This window comes from Humulus lupulus, chromosome 2 (assembly GCF_963169125.1).
Source record: "Humulus lupulus chromosome 2, drHumLupu1.1, whole genome shotgun sequence".
Classification (NCBI taxonomy): domain Eukaryota; kingdom Viridiplantae; phylum Streptophyta; class Magnoliopsida; order Rosales; family Cannabaceae; genus Humulus; species Humulus lupulus.
In genome coordinates this window covers 61,461,391-61,476,513 of record NC_084794.1, presented here as the reverse complement: position 1 = coordinate 61,476,513, position 15,123 = coordinate 61,461,391, and the positions used below count along the sequence as shown (strand labels likewise).

The 15,123-nt window shown below is 34.7% G+C and overlaps 1 long non-coding RNA gene across 1 annotated transcript; it reads right to left on the bottom strand.

The window, feature by feature from the left end:
* Positions 1-201: 201 nt before the first annotated feature.
* On the bottom strand, positions 202-3,712 carry LOC133816071 (uncharacterized). The gene is made up of 3 exons (XR_009885000.1): positions 3,394-3,712; positions 3,227-3,275; positions 202-1,260 (listed from the first exon to the last, which is right to left on the bottom strand). It is a non-coding gene; the product is annotated as an uncharacterized LOC133816071 (long non-coding RNA).
* Between the last annotated feature and the right edge of the window lie 11,411 nt (positions 3,713-15,123).

The window sequence follows — 15,123 nt, the reverse complement described above, 5'->3', positions numbered from 1 at the left end:
AAGTCCATTGATGGTTAAAGAGGAGGTGGAGGGTTCAATTCTCCATCCTCACATTTTTTAGCAAAAAAAAAGTGGGCCCAAATTTGGGCCCGAATAAGGAAAGTGGGCCGGGCCGACTTGGGCCCGACACGGTACGACATGGGCCGGGCCCATGGGCCATGCTGGGCCTACTCTTTCAAAAATGGGCCGGCCCTTCCTAGCACGAATTTATCGGAGGCACGAAAAATGTGGGCCGGGCCGGCCCACATTTACAGCTCTGCATATCATAGCATAAAACATATCATAACATAAACATATAAACACATGTAACCTAACCTACTTTCCTTACCAAAAACCGGGATATGGAGACAAGAACGGGATTTGGAACACTCCTAAAACCAACAGTAAGAATGGTGAGTTTCTAAAGGAAAGAGATGAAAAGAAAACTAAACTATCCGAGTAGAAACTTAACGAAAAGAACCTTAAGTTTCAAGAAACTTAAACACCTAATCAAGAATCATAAACAAGAGTTAGGATCTGAAAGAAAATAAAATAAAACTAAAGAACCATGAAGAATTTGAACTGAAGGATAAGAATACCTTGAATGAACTTATGACTTGATCTATACCTCGATACCGAAATAACTCTACATCTCACTTCCCAAGTGTTTAGAAAAGCTTAGATTGGAAAATCTTTTAACCCAAAACCCAAGTGTTTCTCTCTATACTAACCTCAGCAACTTGAAGGCTCTAAAGAATACTTGAAGAATGAAGAAAATGGCTGAGTACTAGGTCCTATTTATAGAGTTCAAGGAGTGAAACTAACCCCATTTAATTTGAATAAATAAATGAATATATAATGAAAAAGATTTGAATTTTCTTTCAATAGACGCCCAGAACTTGGTCAAAATCGTTCAAAGGCAGGTTGAAAAGAACGCCCTAAACTAATACTTAATAAAACATTCACATATCATTGTTTCATAAAAGAAAACCACTTATTATAAAGGTCTCAATGGGGACTTTCTTAAAACCATGCAAGTTACGCCCATTAGTTTTAAAAAGAAAACATGAATTTTTATGCAAAGTTTAAAAGAAACAAAAATTAAATAATTAAGTCCCACTGATAATTTAGAAAGTCTCTTAAAGCATAACATAATTAAAGAAAAATGACGTCTTTAAAGTAACTGTTTATTCCGTCCATAGGATGCCCCACGCCATACACCCCACGACGATAGAACTCCTCACGTCACCACGCGTGCCATAGAGAAATCCTATTTGCTACCTGGAAGGGAAAGTAAGGGGGTGAGATAAAAGCCCAATAAGGAAGTACAACAATAAGCAAGTAAGGACACAACAAATACAAACACTATCGTTCATCTTAAACATCATGGCATCATCATATCATAACATTATTGTAACATAAACATCATAGCATATCATAACATTATCGTATCATAACATCATAGCATATCATAACATTATCGTATCATAACATCATAGCATATCATAACATTATCGTAACATAACATCATAGCATATCATAACATTATCGTAACATAACATCATAGCATATCATAACATTATCGTAACATAACATCATAACATTATCGTAACATAACATCATATCACAATCATACAGCATTCATGGTGAACATGGCCCGCTAACTTGTCCATGTCACCCTATGAGGTAAACAAAAGTCTCTGGTCCTTGAATAACCTCGGCGCGTCCGCCCTAGGAGTTACGTTTTTATATCCTTAGTAACTCGGGTTACGTCTTCATATCCTTAGCAACCCATTTGATGTGTCGCGTTCATCACGCTAACATCCATTCACAAACATATCAACAGACAAGCCACATATCATCACAATATGACATTCATAATTCATAACAATTCATTCATACAACAGTCTTACCATTCATAGTATAAAGTCATAGAATCTATCTAACTTCCTTACCTCGGGTTTGAGCTAAGTAATTTCATAACCTCTCAACGAGCCTCTATCATAATCAAAACAACATCTCTTAAGTTCATAAAATTACTATTTTGCACTTTCATACAACTCATGTGTGCATGGGCCATGCACACATAATAAGAGTCACACACAACATGCAATTATTCTTAACTACACATAAAGCCATAAAAGAATAATGTTCATTTTACCTATTTTACATGCATGATCTTTCTATAAAAACCACATGGTTGAATAATAGACATAATTTTGGACGTAAAAGTGGATTTTCATGTAACATGCATACGTGGGAACATTGCGTAATTGTGACGTTTTAAAAACGATAATGCTACATATCTTACTTTTATCGTTTTAAAATTAATAGACTTATAACATGCTTTATTTTTCTTAAAATTTCTAGGTTGATTAAATTTCTCAAAACATTATTTTATTTTATAAAATAATTTAATTTAGCTTAAAAATAAATATGTGACAATTTCATTTATTATTCTCAAATTACAAAGATTTAATTATTCTCAAATTACAAATAAATATGTGACAATTTCATTTATTATTCTCAAATTACCCAATTATTTACAAAAATCAGCAAGCTTAATTCCTCATGAAATTCATCTTTTATCTAAAAAATTTCACATAAAATCATACATGTCCAAAATCTCATCATACTTTTCTTATATAAATAATTCTAAGAATATTACTAACATATTCACATGCAATCTTATAAAACCCATTTTTTTCTATTCCATTGAATCTACACATTAAATCCAGCAAAACAATAACAATGACAATAACATACATTAATTCATAAACACCAAATTTCATACATGCCTTTATAATAATCCTAACATATTTCTATCATTTCTCCTTGGTACATAAAATCACATACAACTTATCATATTTCTAAAATCATTATTATTTCAAAACATACAAGAAAATACACATGATTGAACTTTTTACCCCTAGGCCTAAACATTTAAGATCCACCATAAAACATCACAAAAATTCCCATCTACCTTCACATAAAACCTAGTATGCATCTATCATCATTTTTTCCATTTTACATAAATCAATGATCTAAAATAATCATAAAATATAATCCTCATATGAACCACATCAAATCCATTTTCCTTAATCATTCCCATGAGCCCTTTTTAACAAAACATATTCCTTTAAAAATACAAATCATAACCTACAATAATCAAACCATTAACACCACCATCAGCAACCTCAAAGATAAACCCATCAAAACCAATATATAGGCTAAGAAAAACCATTACCTCTCTTGATTGTTGAATAAAGAACACTCTAGCTAGAAAACCTTGTCACCTATAGAGGATTTCCAAACACCATACATCCAAAGAAAGAAACCAAAAAATCAACCTTAGATTAGAGAAGAGGAGAAGATGCAAATGCACATATGTGAAACTAGTAGATGGATTCTTACCTAGGGTCGAAACCCTCTTCTTCTTCTCCTTCTCTTTCTTTTCTTCTTCTTCCTTTCTTTTTCTTCTCCTTCTTCTCTAGAAAAATATGGCAGCCTTCCTTTCTCTCTCTCTAGCTCGCCACCCTCTCTCTCTAACCTCTCTAGATGTCACGGCCAAAATGGCCTATTCCCTTCATAATCCCCTTTTTAATTTCCCATTTCCATAAAGCCACCACCAAAAGGAAATGGTAAGTTTCCTTTCTTCTCTATTTTCCTTTAATTTTATTTTAATTTTCTTTTATGATAATTGATTGGAATAATGGTGATTTCCCCAAATTGATTATCCTTATCCAATCTAACTTTATTCTCTTAAAAAAAATTGGAAAAATATCAATCAATCCCCTAATTTTCCTACACGCCACCTACTTGCCCTTTTCTTCCATTTTATTTATTTTTCTTTCATTTAAATAAAATAAATCAATTATATATAATATATGGTAATTTAAAATGTGTAGAAAATCCACACATGTGCACCTTATTGCCATGTACTTGCACACACTAGATCACTAGAGTACATCACTGTCTACCATGCACCTTAGTACATTCAACCAAATCTCACATAATCACATCAATTGTCACACTTATTTAAAATGTAACACTAATAGTAAAATAAACATGTTACACAATTATTCACATATTAAAATAAATAACCAAACAAACAATTAACAAATTTAAATTCAAAAAGATTATATCAAACAATTCTAACAATTAAATAAAATAATAAACAATCAAATAAAACAAACAACAACCAAATAAAATAAACAACATTTAAATAAAACAATTCATCACACTTAACATTTAAATAAAATAAATCACAAAATTTTAATAATCTAATTTTTTTTTTGGTGCACTACACAGGTCCAAGTGGTTAAGGCTGTTTTTAAATTTAAAATCCATAAACTTTAAAAAAAAAATGCACCAGGGGCTATATATCGCTTACCCTGGGCGATATATCGCCTAGACCATTTTCTCGAGCCCCGTTTGTTCGTTCGTACGAAGTCGATGCTTTTTCTGTATCTTCCGTAGGCGATATATCGGCCCCTATAGCTGTGATATATCGGCATACGTTGATATATCAAACATGTATTTTCACTTTTCAGCATATTTTGAATTGATTAAACAACTTTGACTGAGTCAAAACATGATCCTAACAGCTACTAGAAGGTTCCAGAGCTTTATTTTGTTTAAACTAATCATAAATAATACTTAAATCCATAATAAACATGATTATGACAAGTGTCACATTCTTAATAATTCTATCTAAACCTTAGGTTATAATAAATAATATTTCTAGGACCAGCAATATTAATCAAACCTTATGTTATAATTAATATTTCTAAACTATAGGTTAAACTTATAAAATCCATAACTGTTGCTATGAGTTTCCAACTAAATCCAGGCTTGAACCAAAATCCATGGAAACTAACACACTACAAACTATACTAACTACTACTACTATCTAGCTAAGTAAAAATTCTAGGACACTACATTCGTGCAATATGTTGATCATGTCTAGGACATGTTCTCTGACAAATTTTTTTTTCTTCATTTTCATATTCATGAAGCTTCTAGTAGCATCATGCTGCACTTATCAGATTGCTGGCCAAACATGCCTTGTAGAGATTCCCAAATCTCATAGGTTGTTTCAACAGTTTCAAACTTCTTTCTGAGCACATCGCTCATACTAGCAAGCATATAACATTTGGCCTTATTGTTAGATAAGATCCAATTGTCATACTTGTCTCTAGCAGTGAGGGCAAGAGCCTCAGGGCATTCCTCATTAAGGACAAACATGTGGTTTTCACATATCAAAACAATGTTCATGTTTGATTTCCATTTCATGTAGTTATTACCAGTCAATTTCTCATTAGCAAGTAAAGCAGTTACAGGGTTTAGATTGGACATATTGTTGAAAATTAAATAAATAAAATATAATGAATTAATGCATATAATACATATCAGTTTATATTTGGAATAGAAAATATGATGCATGAATGCAAAACATAAACTAACACACAAAAAATTAATTACTAGTCAACGATAGATTAATTTAAAAATTAATGGACCGCCTTAGGGTAGGTCAGACTAATCACAAATTAACCCTGAGACAAGATCTCAACTCCATAAGAAAAAACTTAAAAAGTTCTTTTTCCCTTTTCACTTATGAATTACCGTTAGTTTGGTCAAGATGCACTAGTCGCGCTCAACAGCCTAGATACATCTTTGCAGTGTAACCCATTATTTTTCGATCAATGACTTAACTCAAGAGTGTGCCTTAGGGTCAATCAAACTTGAAATACATCACTAACCTTATTCTCATATGAGAAGTCAACCTTGAGATAAAATAAGCATATTCGGAAGCCTTTCCTTAGGGAGGCCGCAAACGGAGGCGACACGAGGCCCTTCCTATGCCTCTCGGTGTTCAACCAATAATGGAGACCATGAGACTTATTGTCATAATTTTATCTCCCATTCACTATTTAAAAATTGTGTTTTTCTCAAAATCAATATTTCCAGTTAGGTTGTAAAACTAATTAAATTAAATTTACCAAATGATATCTAATAAATACTAATCCAATTATGTAAAATAAATAATCGTGCCCTAGATTTTATTTTGCCTTTTTTTTTAAATAGAATACCATTTTATTTTTTAAAAAAATTATTAAATAAGAAAATAAATAACTTTAAATTCTTTTTACCATCTTAACTCATTAAGACTAAATTAATTATATGAGTTATCAAATAAAAACATATAATCAATCCTAATCATGTTTCTAAAAAAAATGCATGCTTAATATGTACTATGTGGGTAATATGTACGACATGTTATTATGCATGATAACGTATTAAACAATTTAATCATGTTCAAGCAAATAAATAAATAAATACGGGTTGGGTGTTTTGGGTATTTCGAGAAAATTATAACACTTGCAAAAAAATACACAAAAATAATTAAACTAACTAAGGCCTAATAAAGAGCAACTTGTTTGATCTTGGAACTTCTTTTTTAGTCTTTGTGCCATCACCATTTTAATTAACCATTAAGAGTTAAATAACCTTTTAATTATTTTAAACAAATTTAAAATAATCAAACTTTGAGTTTTAATACCCAACAAGTTATTGAGGCCTAATTGGAATTTGGACTCACCACAATTATTAACTCAAAATTTATAATTAAAACACTTTTAATTATATTGGGCTTAAACATACCCAAATGGATAATTACACATCCATTAGGGTTTGCAAGAGACAAACCCTAATGGGTGTGTCAATGGTGGTCGGCGGCAGACATGGGTGCGACTTGAGGTGTGCTAGGGCGCTGGGCTGTAGGGGTGCAGGTGCAGGGCAGCCGCGAACTCAGGCGTGCAGGGGGGCTGGACATAGGTGCAGGGGCGCTGGTTGCAGGTGCTAGACGCATGTGCAGGGGTGCTGGATGTAGGCGCAGGGGTGCTGGACGCAGGCACAGTGATGCTGAGGCGCGCAAGGGTGCACACAATTGCAGGGGCAGAGGCTTGGGCCTTGGGGTTTGTACTCGGGGCTCGGGCCATTACAGAATTTTTTCGAAAATTTATAAAATAAATTACAAAATTCCTATGCCCCAAAATGGCTTACAATTTTTGTATATCTAGAAAAAAAATAAGAACTTTTCTTAACCCAAAAACACCATGAAAACCAACCCTTAAGAACATAAACGATTCATACACAATTATCCATCCATTCATATATTACACATAATATAAAAATGCATATGATACCCACACAGTAATCAACATATGTAGGGATTAAGGATGACTCTGGTACCAATTGTTAGGAACAGTTCCTAGTGCGCAGTAGAAGTTGCGGTAATGGTATACAACAAAAATTTTCATATAAATAATTTTATATGAGGATCTTTTAATATGCAATAAATTGATCAATATATATAATGTGTATATGCAAAATAATACGAAACGATTTACCTCTTGCAACTTATCAAGAATCCTTGAATCCTTTCTTATGTATTTCGATCTTCATATCCTTGCTTGAGTACTTACACCTAGATCTTCCAAGACGTTCTCTACACCTCAAGATGTGGGTGGGCACATAGAGAACAAAGATCAATTATTGTGAATCAAAACTATTCTCAACACATGAGAATTTTGATTACAGGCTAGAGAGAAAAGGTTATTGTTTTGTGAAAAAAGACGATAGTTTTTATTCTCTGTAAAAACTTGTCAAGACTTGTTGTTTCTATTTTCTATCATATAAAATATATAGGAATTATTACCATAATAATAAAATCAATCATATTTTATAATAATAATAATAATAATGATAATAGACAAAAATATAATATTTCATTTTAAAACCCCTTTTAAAATGTTTTATTAATTAATTAAAAATAAAAATATAAAACCAATATCTGATAACATCAGATGTGCCACACGCATAGAGCAGTCCAAGCTCTATGCGTGTGGCCTATCTCTGAAAAAAATGGAATTTTGGTTTTTTCATGTATTTTTATTTTAATTAATTAATAATTAGATATCCAAATAAGGTGTCATCTTTTTAAGGAAAAAATATAACAACTTAAATTTCAAAATTTGAATTTCCATTATCTTCTTATTATTAATTAAATAAATAAAATAATCAAAACCAATTTTGACTATGCATTTTTATTTATTCACAATTAAATAAAATAATTGATTAAAATCAATTTACTCTATTTCCACACAATTTCGAAAATTGCACAAATACAATAATAAATTGTGCAACTTAAATTATCACATAATTACACATTTATCCCGAAGAATAATTATTTTCTCAAATAGCCCATTCACAGTTTAACCCTTGTATTAACTCTTACATTGATTAGTGTTGATAGAGCCGCCGCGAGGACCTATGGACCAATAATTCCAAGTTCCAATAAATAAAAGATTATTAAACAAAACTCTTTGATTCAATAATCATATTTATTAATCTCATGGTTATTCCACTATAAATATGAGACGAAACTCTTGAGAATTAAAGACATATATTTACTGAGTACTTTATTGTAACCATAAAGTGTCCATTGATATAATCATTACATACAAAATATTCCTCTATTGATGATTCATAATAAATGGGAATAAAATTACCATTTTACCATTTTAATTATATCTTGATTCCTAAAGTACCATTGACTTTACTAGTGAAGGTTAATTCATAATCTGATTATGAATTTGACGTCAATAGCCTTTTCAGTTCCAAAAGCCAATCTAATAGGGAATCATCGTTCATTTTATAAGAAGGTATAGATTCCATATCTGTTAAGCTATGTCCCTAGACATATACATCATTGATTCCTCAAAACAATAGTTATTAGCATGACCATTCTGACAAACCGTAACGCATGAATCAAATGATCAAGTGACATATATAGGAGTTCGTAGTAACTTCAGGATTAAGATCAGTTTGTATATGATCATTAGTTGATGTGTTTTAGAATACTACGAAACGGTATTTAAACAAGTATTATTAAATCACATCTGGTCTAATTCTACACACTCTCAGCATGCAAAGTACCTCCACTAATGTGTTCTACTACACTAGTAACCTGGATCTAGGTCACATGTATTCATAATACTAGTGGAGCGTACTAGCAGTAATTAATCTTAAGATTCCATAACTTTATTTTACTGCGAACTATTTAAGTTCATTAACTCAATCTTGATCCTCTCATAGCAATATGAGATTGAGACCACATAGAAGAACTTGAGAATTTTATGATATTTACTTAATATTATTAACAATAATATAGTACATAAGCTACAAATATACAATCATTTAATCCATTTATTTATTTCATTAAAATCATTTTCTACTACAATTGCTTTAAAGGCACAATTCCCAACAATAGTTCCTTTTATTTCTTGTAAAAAATGGACAAAAATTTGTGTCTATATGAGTGATCAAAATTTGTCTTACACTTATAAGTGACCAGTCATCTAACTGGCCAGCCCTTGTTTAAAAACTTGTAAACAGTAAAACTAAATACAAGCCAAATCTTTAAAAAGAAATGTTCATTGATAATACTTGTGCAGGAGTTCTCAATTCCAATAGCGAGGAACGAGATTTTTGTTTAAGCGAGCAAGATTGTATGTGCCTGGTTGAAGAACTTCTTCAATTTGATACAGACCTTCCTAGTTTGGTCCGAGTACTCCTACAGCTTGGTAGCGAGTATTGAGAAAAACTCATCGAAATATCAAAACTCCTACGTCAAACTTTCTTTCACGCACTTTAGAGTTTAAATATCGAGCGACATTTTGCTGATAAGCTGTAACTCGTAATTGGGCTTGCTCGCACCTTTCATCTATTGAGTCCAAAGATTCCATCAGTAATTGGTTTTTTGTACTCTGGTCGTAAGTTAACCTTCTATGAGAGGGGGGATCTAACTCGACTGGTAACATGGCTTCATACTCATATGCCATAGAAAATGGTGTATGGTCTATTGTTGTTCGATGTGTTGTTCTGTACGACTAGAGTACCTCGGGTAATTCTTTTGGCCATGCTCCTTTTGCCTATTCGAGTCTTTTCTTTAGTGTGTCTTTTAGCATTTTATTCATAGCTTCAACTTGTCTGTTCACTTGTGGATGGGCTACTGATGAAAATCTTTTCGTTATACAATGTTGTTCGCAAAAATCTGTGAATAGTTCGCTATCAAATTGTGTGCCATTATCTAATACAATCTCTTTTGGCAATCCATATTGGCATACAATGTTTTTTATAATGAAATCCACCACTTTCTTGGTCATGATTATTGCGAGTTGTTAAGCCTCTACCCACTTAGGAAAGTAGTCAACAACAACTACTGTGTATTTGACACTTCCTTTTCCTGTAGGCAAAGATCCGATCAAGTCTATTCCCCAAACCACAAATGGGCACAGGCTTTGCATTTATTTAAGCTCATTTGGGGATGCTCGAAGTATTTTGGAGAATCTTTGACATTTATCTCATTTTTTAACAAACTCCATAGAATCCTCGATCATAGTAGGCTAGAAATACCCTTATCGTAGAATTTTCTTTGCTAATCTTTGCCCCCAGTGTGATCTCCACAAAACCCCTCATGTACTTCTCGCATCATTTCCTTATCTTTTTCCTTGGAAATACATCTCAATAAGGGCATAGAGTACCCTCGCCGATACAAAATTTGATCGATCAGGATAAATTGAGTCGATTGCCTTTGTAGTGTTCTCGACTTATTTCTGTTTGCTGGTAACAATCCATGTTCGAGATATTGAATTATGGGAGTCATTCAAGTGTCAGCTACTTGTATTACTTGGGACAATTCTTCTACTTGAAAGTTAGGAGCTGATAAGCGTTCGACTGACATATACTCAGCGTGTCGGCATCCTTGGTGCTTGCTAATTTGGCTAAGGCATTAGCATTGGAGTTTTGGTTGTAAGGTTCTTGCTAAAAGTATACTTTTCAAACTGGGCTAACAAGTCATTTTCCTTGTTTAGATATGTGACCATATTAAGACCCTTGCTCTAATATTATATGATTATTTGATTAACGACTAGTTGGGAGTCATTGTATTTTCATTCCAATTTCTATCTAGTCTCAAACCTGCGAGCAATGCTTCGTATTCTGCTTCATTGTTGGAGGCATTAAAATTAATTCTTATTGCGCAGTGAAATCGATGTCCCTCAGGAGTTATAAGAATTATTCCTACCCCTGAGTTATGCTCATTTGAGGATCTGTCCAAGAACAGTTTCCAGGTCGGAGTTTGGGCATCAGGCTTTACAATCTACTCGTCGGTTGGGAGTCTAGTGAATTCAGCTACAAAGTCTGCTAAGGCTTGTCCCTTTATTGCTGCTCATGTTGAATAAGAAATTTCGAATTGCTCTAACTCCACTGCCCATTTTAATAGTCGACTAGTGGCTTTTGGTTTTTCCAAGATTTGCTGTAGTGGCTGGTCGGTATAAACTATTATGGGGTGGGCTTGGAAGTAGGGTCACAACTTTCTCGATGCCAGTATTAGGTAGTAAGCCAATTTCTCTATAGGTGGATAACGTAATTCTGCTCCCACTAGCCTTTTACTTATATAGTATATTGTCTTTTGGATGATGTTTTCTTCTCTAATTAAAATAGCACTGGCAGCATTCTCTGTTATGGCTAGGTTGATGTACAAAGTTTCTCTTTCGACCATTGTGGACAGAATGGATGGTCACGAAATGTGGTTTTTAAGTGCTTGAAAAGCCCGTTCGCACTATTCTGTCCATTCAAATTTTTTGTTTCCTTTGAGTAGATTAAAAAACGGGATACACTTGTCCGTAGATTTGGATATAAATCTACTCAGGGCAACAATTCTTCCTGTTAGTCTTTGTACATCTTTAATTTTATCTGGTGATTGCATCTCGATTAGTGCTCAGATTTTTTCAGGATTGGCTTCAATTCCTCGTGAGTTTACTATGAATCTAAAAGATTTTCCTGATTCTACTCCAAAGGAACACTTGAGAGGGTTAAGCTTCATCTGATATTTTTTCAAGATGTTGAAGCATTCTTGAAGGTCCTTGACGTGCTCACCAACTTTTTTCAACTTGAACAACATGTCATCAACATAAACCTCCATGTTATTACTGATCTGGTCTTTGAACATGTGATTTACTAGTCGTTGGTAAATTGCACCTGTGTTTTTCAAACAGAAAGGCATTGCCTTGTAACAGTAAAGCCTTGTATCTATTTGAAAGCTGGAATGTTCCTCATCAGGCGGATGCATACTAATTTGATTATAGCTAGAGTACACATCCATGAATGATAGAATTTCATGCCTTGATGTAGCTGGTCGATCCTTGGGAGTGGGAAACAATCTTTCGAGTAGGCTTTATTAAGGTCTATGAAATCCATGTAGATCCTCTACTCACCATTTGGTTTAGGGACCAATACGGGATTAGAGACCCATAATGGATAAAACGCTACCTTGATGAATCCATTTTCCTTTAGCTTTTAGACAACTTCTTATAAGGCTTTAGATCTGTATTTGTAGAGCAGCCTTCTTTTTTGTTGAACCGATGGGTGGTTTTTGTCTATGTTAAGAACATAGCTGATAATTGCTGGGTCAATCCCCACCATGTCTTTATGCGACCAGGCAAAAACTCCACCAACTTTTCTTTGAGTGTTGTTTCTAAGTTTTTACCGACTTTCACAACTCTGGTCAGTTCTTTTTCTTCTAACTAGATCTCCTCGAGATCCTCCATGGGCCCTATGTCTTCTTCAAAATCCCCAAAGCAATATATGTCTTCATCCTCACTTTGGGAAACACCCTATTTGGTGACTTGTTCACCTGATTAGGCATGTGTCTCGTTTATTACCAGCAACCTTTCCTAATCCACACTTTATTGCTTTGGTAATCAAAGAGTTATAACATTCTCTAGCTTCCCGTTGGTTTCCCAACACGCATCCGATTCCCGCATTTGTTGGAAACTTCATAGCTAGATGCCATATTGAAGTTACTGCTCGTAGCTCTACTAGGATAGGTCTTCCAATCACAACATTATACGCGGGCGAAAAATCAACTACTATAAAAGTAGTGAGTAATGTCCTGTTCACAGGTGTTGTTCCTGTGGTGACTGAGAGTCTGATTGACCCTGTTCGTTCGAGTCCTTCACTGGAGAAACCATAGATGGTTTGGTTGCATTGTTCTAAATCTTGTGTTGACAGTTTCATTCTTTCTAACAACGATTTATAGATAATGTTCACCGAGCTTCCAGTATCTACCAACACTCGCTTTACCATCATGTTGGAAATTTGAACATCCACAACCATGGGATCTAAATGGGGGAATCTGACATGTTGTGCGTCCAGGTTGGAGAAGGCTATACTCTCTTCTTCTGTTAGAGATTTTTTGGGAGTTCACTCTTTGACGTTTAGCATTTCAATGTCTTGTTCGTGACATAGGGTCCGCACATATCTCTCTCTGCCCTTGCCACTGTCACCAGCTAAGTGTGGTCCACCATGGATAGTGAGCAGGGTGCCCGCAACTGAGGCTGGTTGTCGAGGAGGCGAGCATTGGCGTGTACGTGCCTGCTCATTGCCTCCATTAGCTCCTTGTTGGAAATTATCCCCTGCTCATATATATCTCCTCAAATGTCCTTGTCGTATATGGAACTCAATCTCGTCCTTTAGCTGGTTGCATTCGTTTGTATCATGGTCGTAATCATTGTGGAAGCGAAAAAAATTTGTTGTGTCTCGCTTGGAAATGTCCTCCCTGATTGGGGCTGGTCGCCTGAAAGAGACAGTGTTATGGGAGGCCTGATACACTTCCGCTCGGCTGTCGACCAGGGTTGTGTAATTGGTAAACCTATTCTGCTTAGGACGCTTGTTATCAGACATCGTCTGCTCAATGTTTGCCCTTTTTCCTCCATTTTTGTTATTATTATTGTTGGGTTTGCTAGACCCACTAACATCCTTGGTCGATTATTCTTTTTACCCTGGTTGGCCTTCGGAGACTTTCCTTCATTGGCAATAGCCTCCTCCAAAAATATGTACTTGTCTACTCGATCCAAGAATTCTTGAGTACTTTTGACTCCATTTTTTTCTTAGGCTGCTCCAGAGTGGAGATTGGCTTTGCACCCATGCGATAATGGCCATCATTTCTCCCTCATCTCCAACTGATGTGGCTCGAGGGGCTGCTGCATGAACCTCTGAATGTACTCTTTAATGGGTTCTCCTTCTTTTTTCCTTATATCGACTAGTTGGTTGGCCTCTATCGGATGTATCCGACCAACATAAAATTGTCCGTAAAATTCTTTTACAAACATTTTCCATGACACTATGCTGGCCGGTGGAAATTTAAAGTACCAGTCCTGAGCATTATCAGACAAAGTAGCAGGAAAGATCTTGCATCTAGCATCGTCAGACACCTTCTGGATGTCCATTTGTATCTCAAATTTGTTCACATGAGATACTGGGTCTTCCTTTCCAGTAAAGCTGGGCAGCATTGGTATTTTGAACTTGCTCGCAATTTCGGCCATGGCGATTCTGTTGATAAATGGGGTGCCCTTTCTCCAGTCATAATCTATAATGACCCAAATTTCCTAATAAGGCTTAAGGCCTTGATTAGGAGGACGGGAGGGCCATAATTGATTTATTATGCAATTGAATGATTATATGCATGTTTAGGTGTATTAAATATGCATGTGAACCAATTTCTGATTAATTGGGTGATTTTCATATTTTGGCCATTTTAGGTATATTTGGCATATATGGGGCATGTGTGTGGTGCTTCATTATTATTTGGTTATGCTAGGGCTACTCAACATGAGACGATCCTAGGAGGTAAGCTAGTGGGAAAGTCACAACGGGATTCATAGTTGACTCGGAGTGAGTCAATGGGTATTTATCACATTACCGGGATATTGGGTAATGAGAATAAATATTTGATGATAAACTGAGTGTTAGTGAGATCAGGGGGAAATTCTGGGAATTTTGACTATTTTACCCCCGGGAGCATTTTCGGGACCCCGAGCATTAGGATTTTCTTGAGGTTACTTAAGTTTGAAGTAACCTGTTAGAATTATAAAAGAACGTTCAGAACATTCTCTTCCTCTTGTTCCCTTTTCGTCATGCGATCGCATTTTCGAAGGAAACTTGAGTTCTAGGACTCGGATTCAAGCGAGGATTGAGGCATAGAGATTCTAGGGAAGATTAGAAGCTTATTAGCCAGAG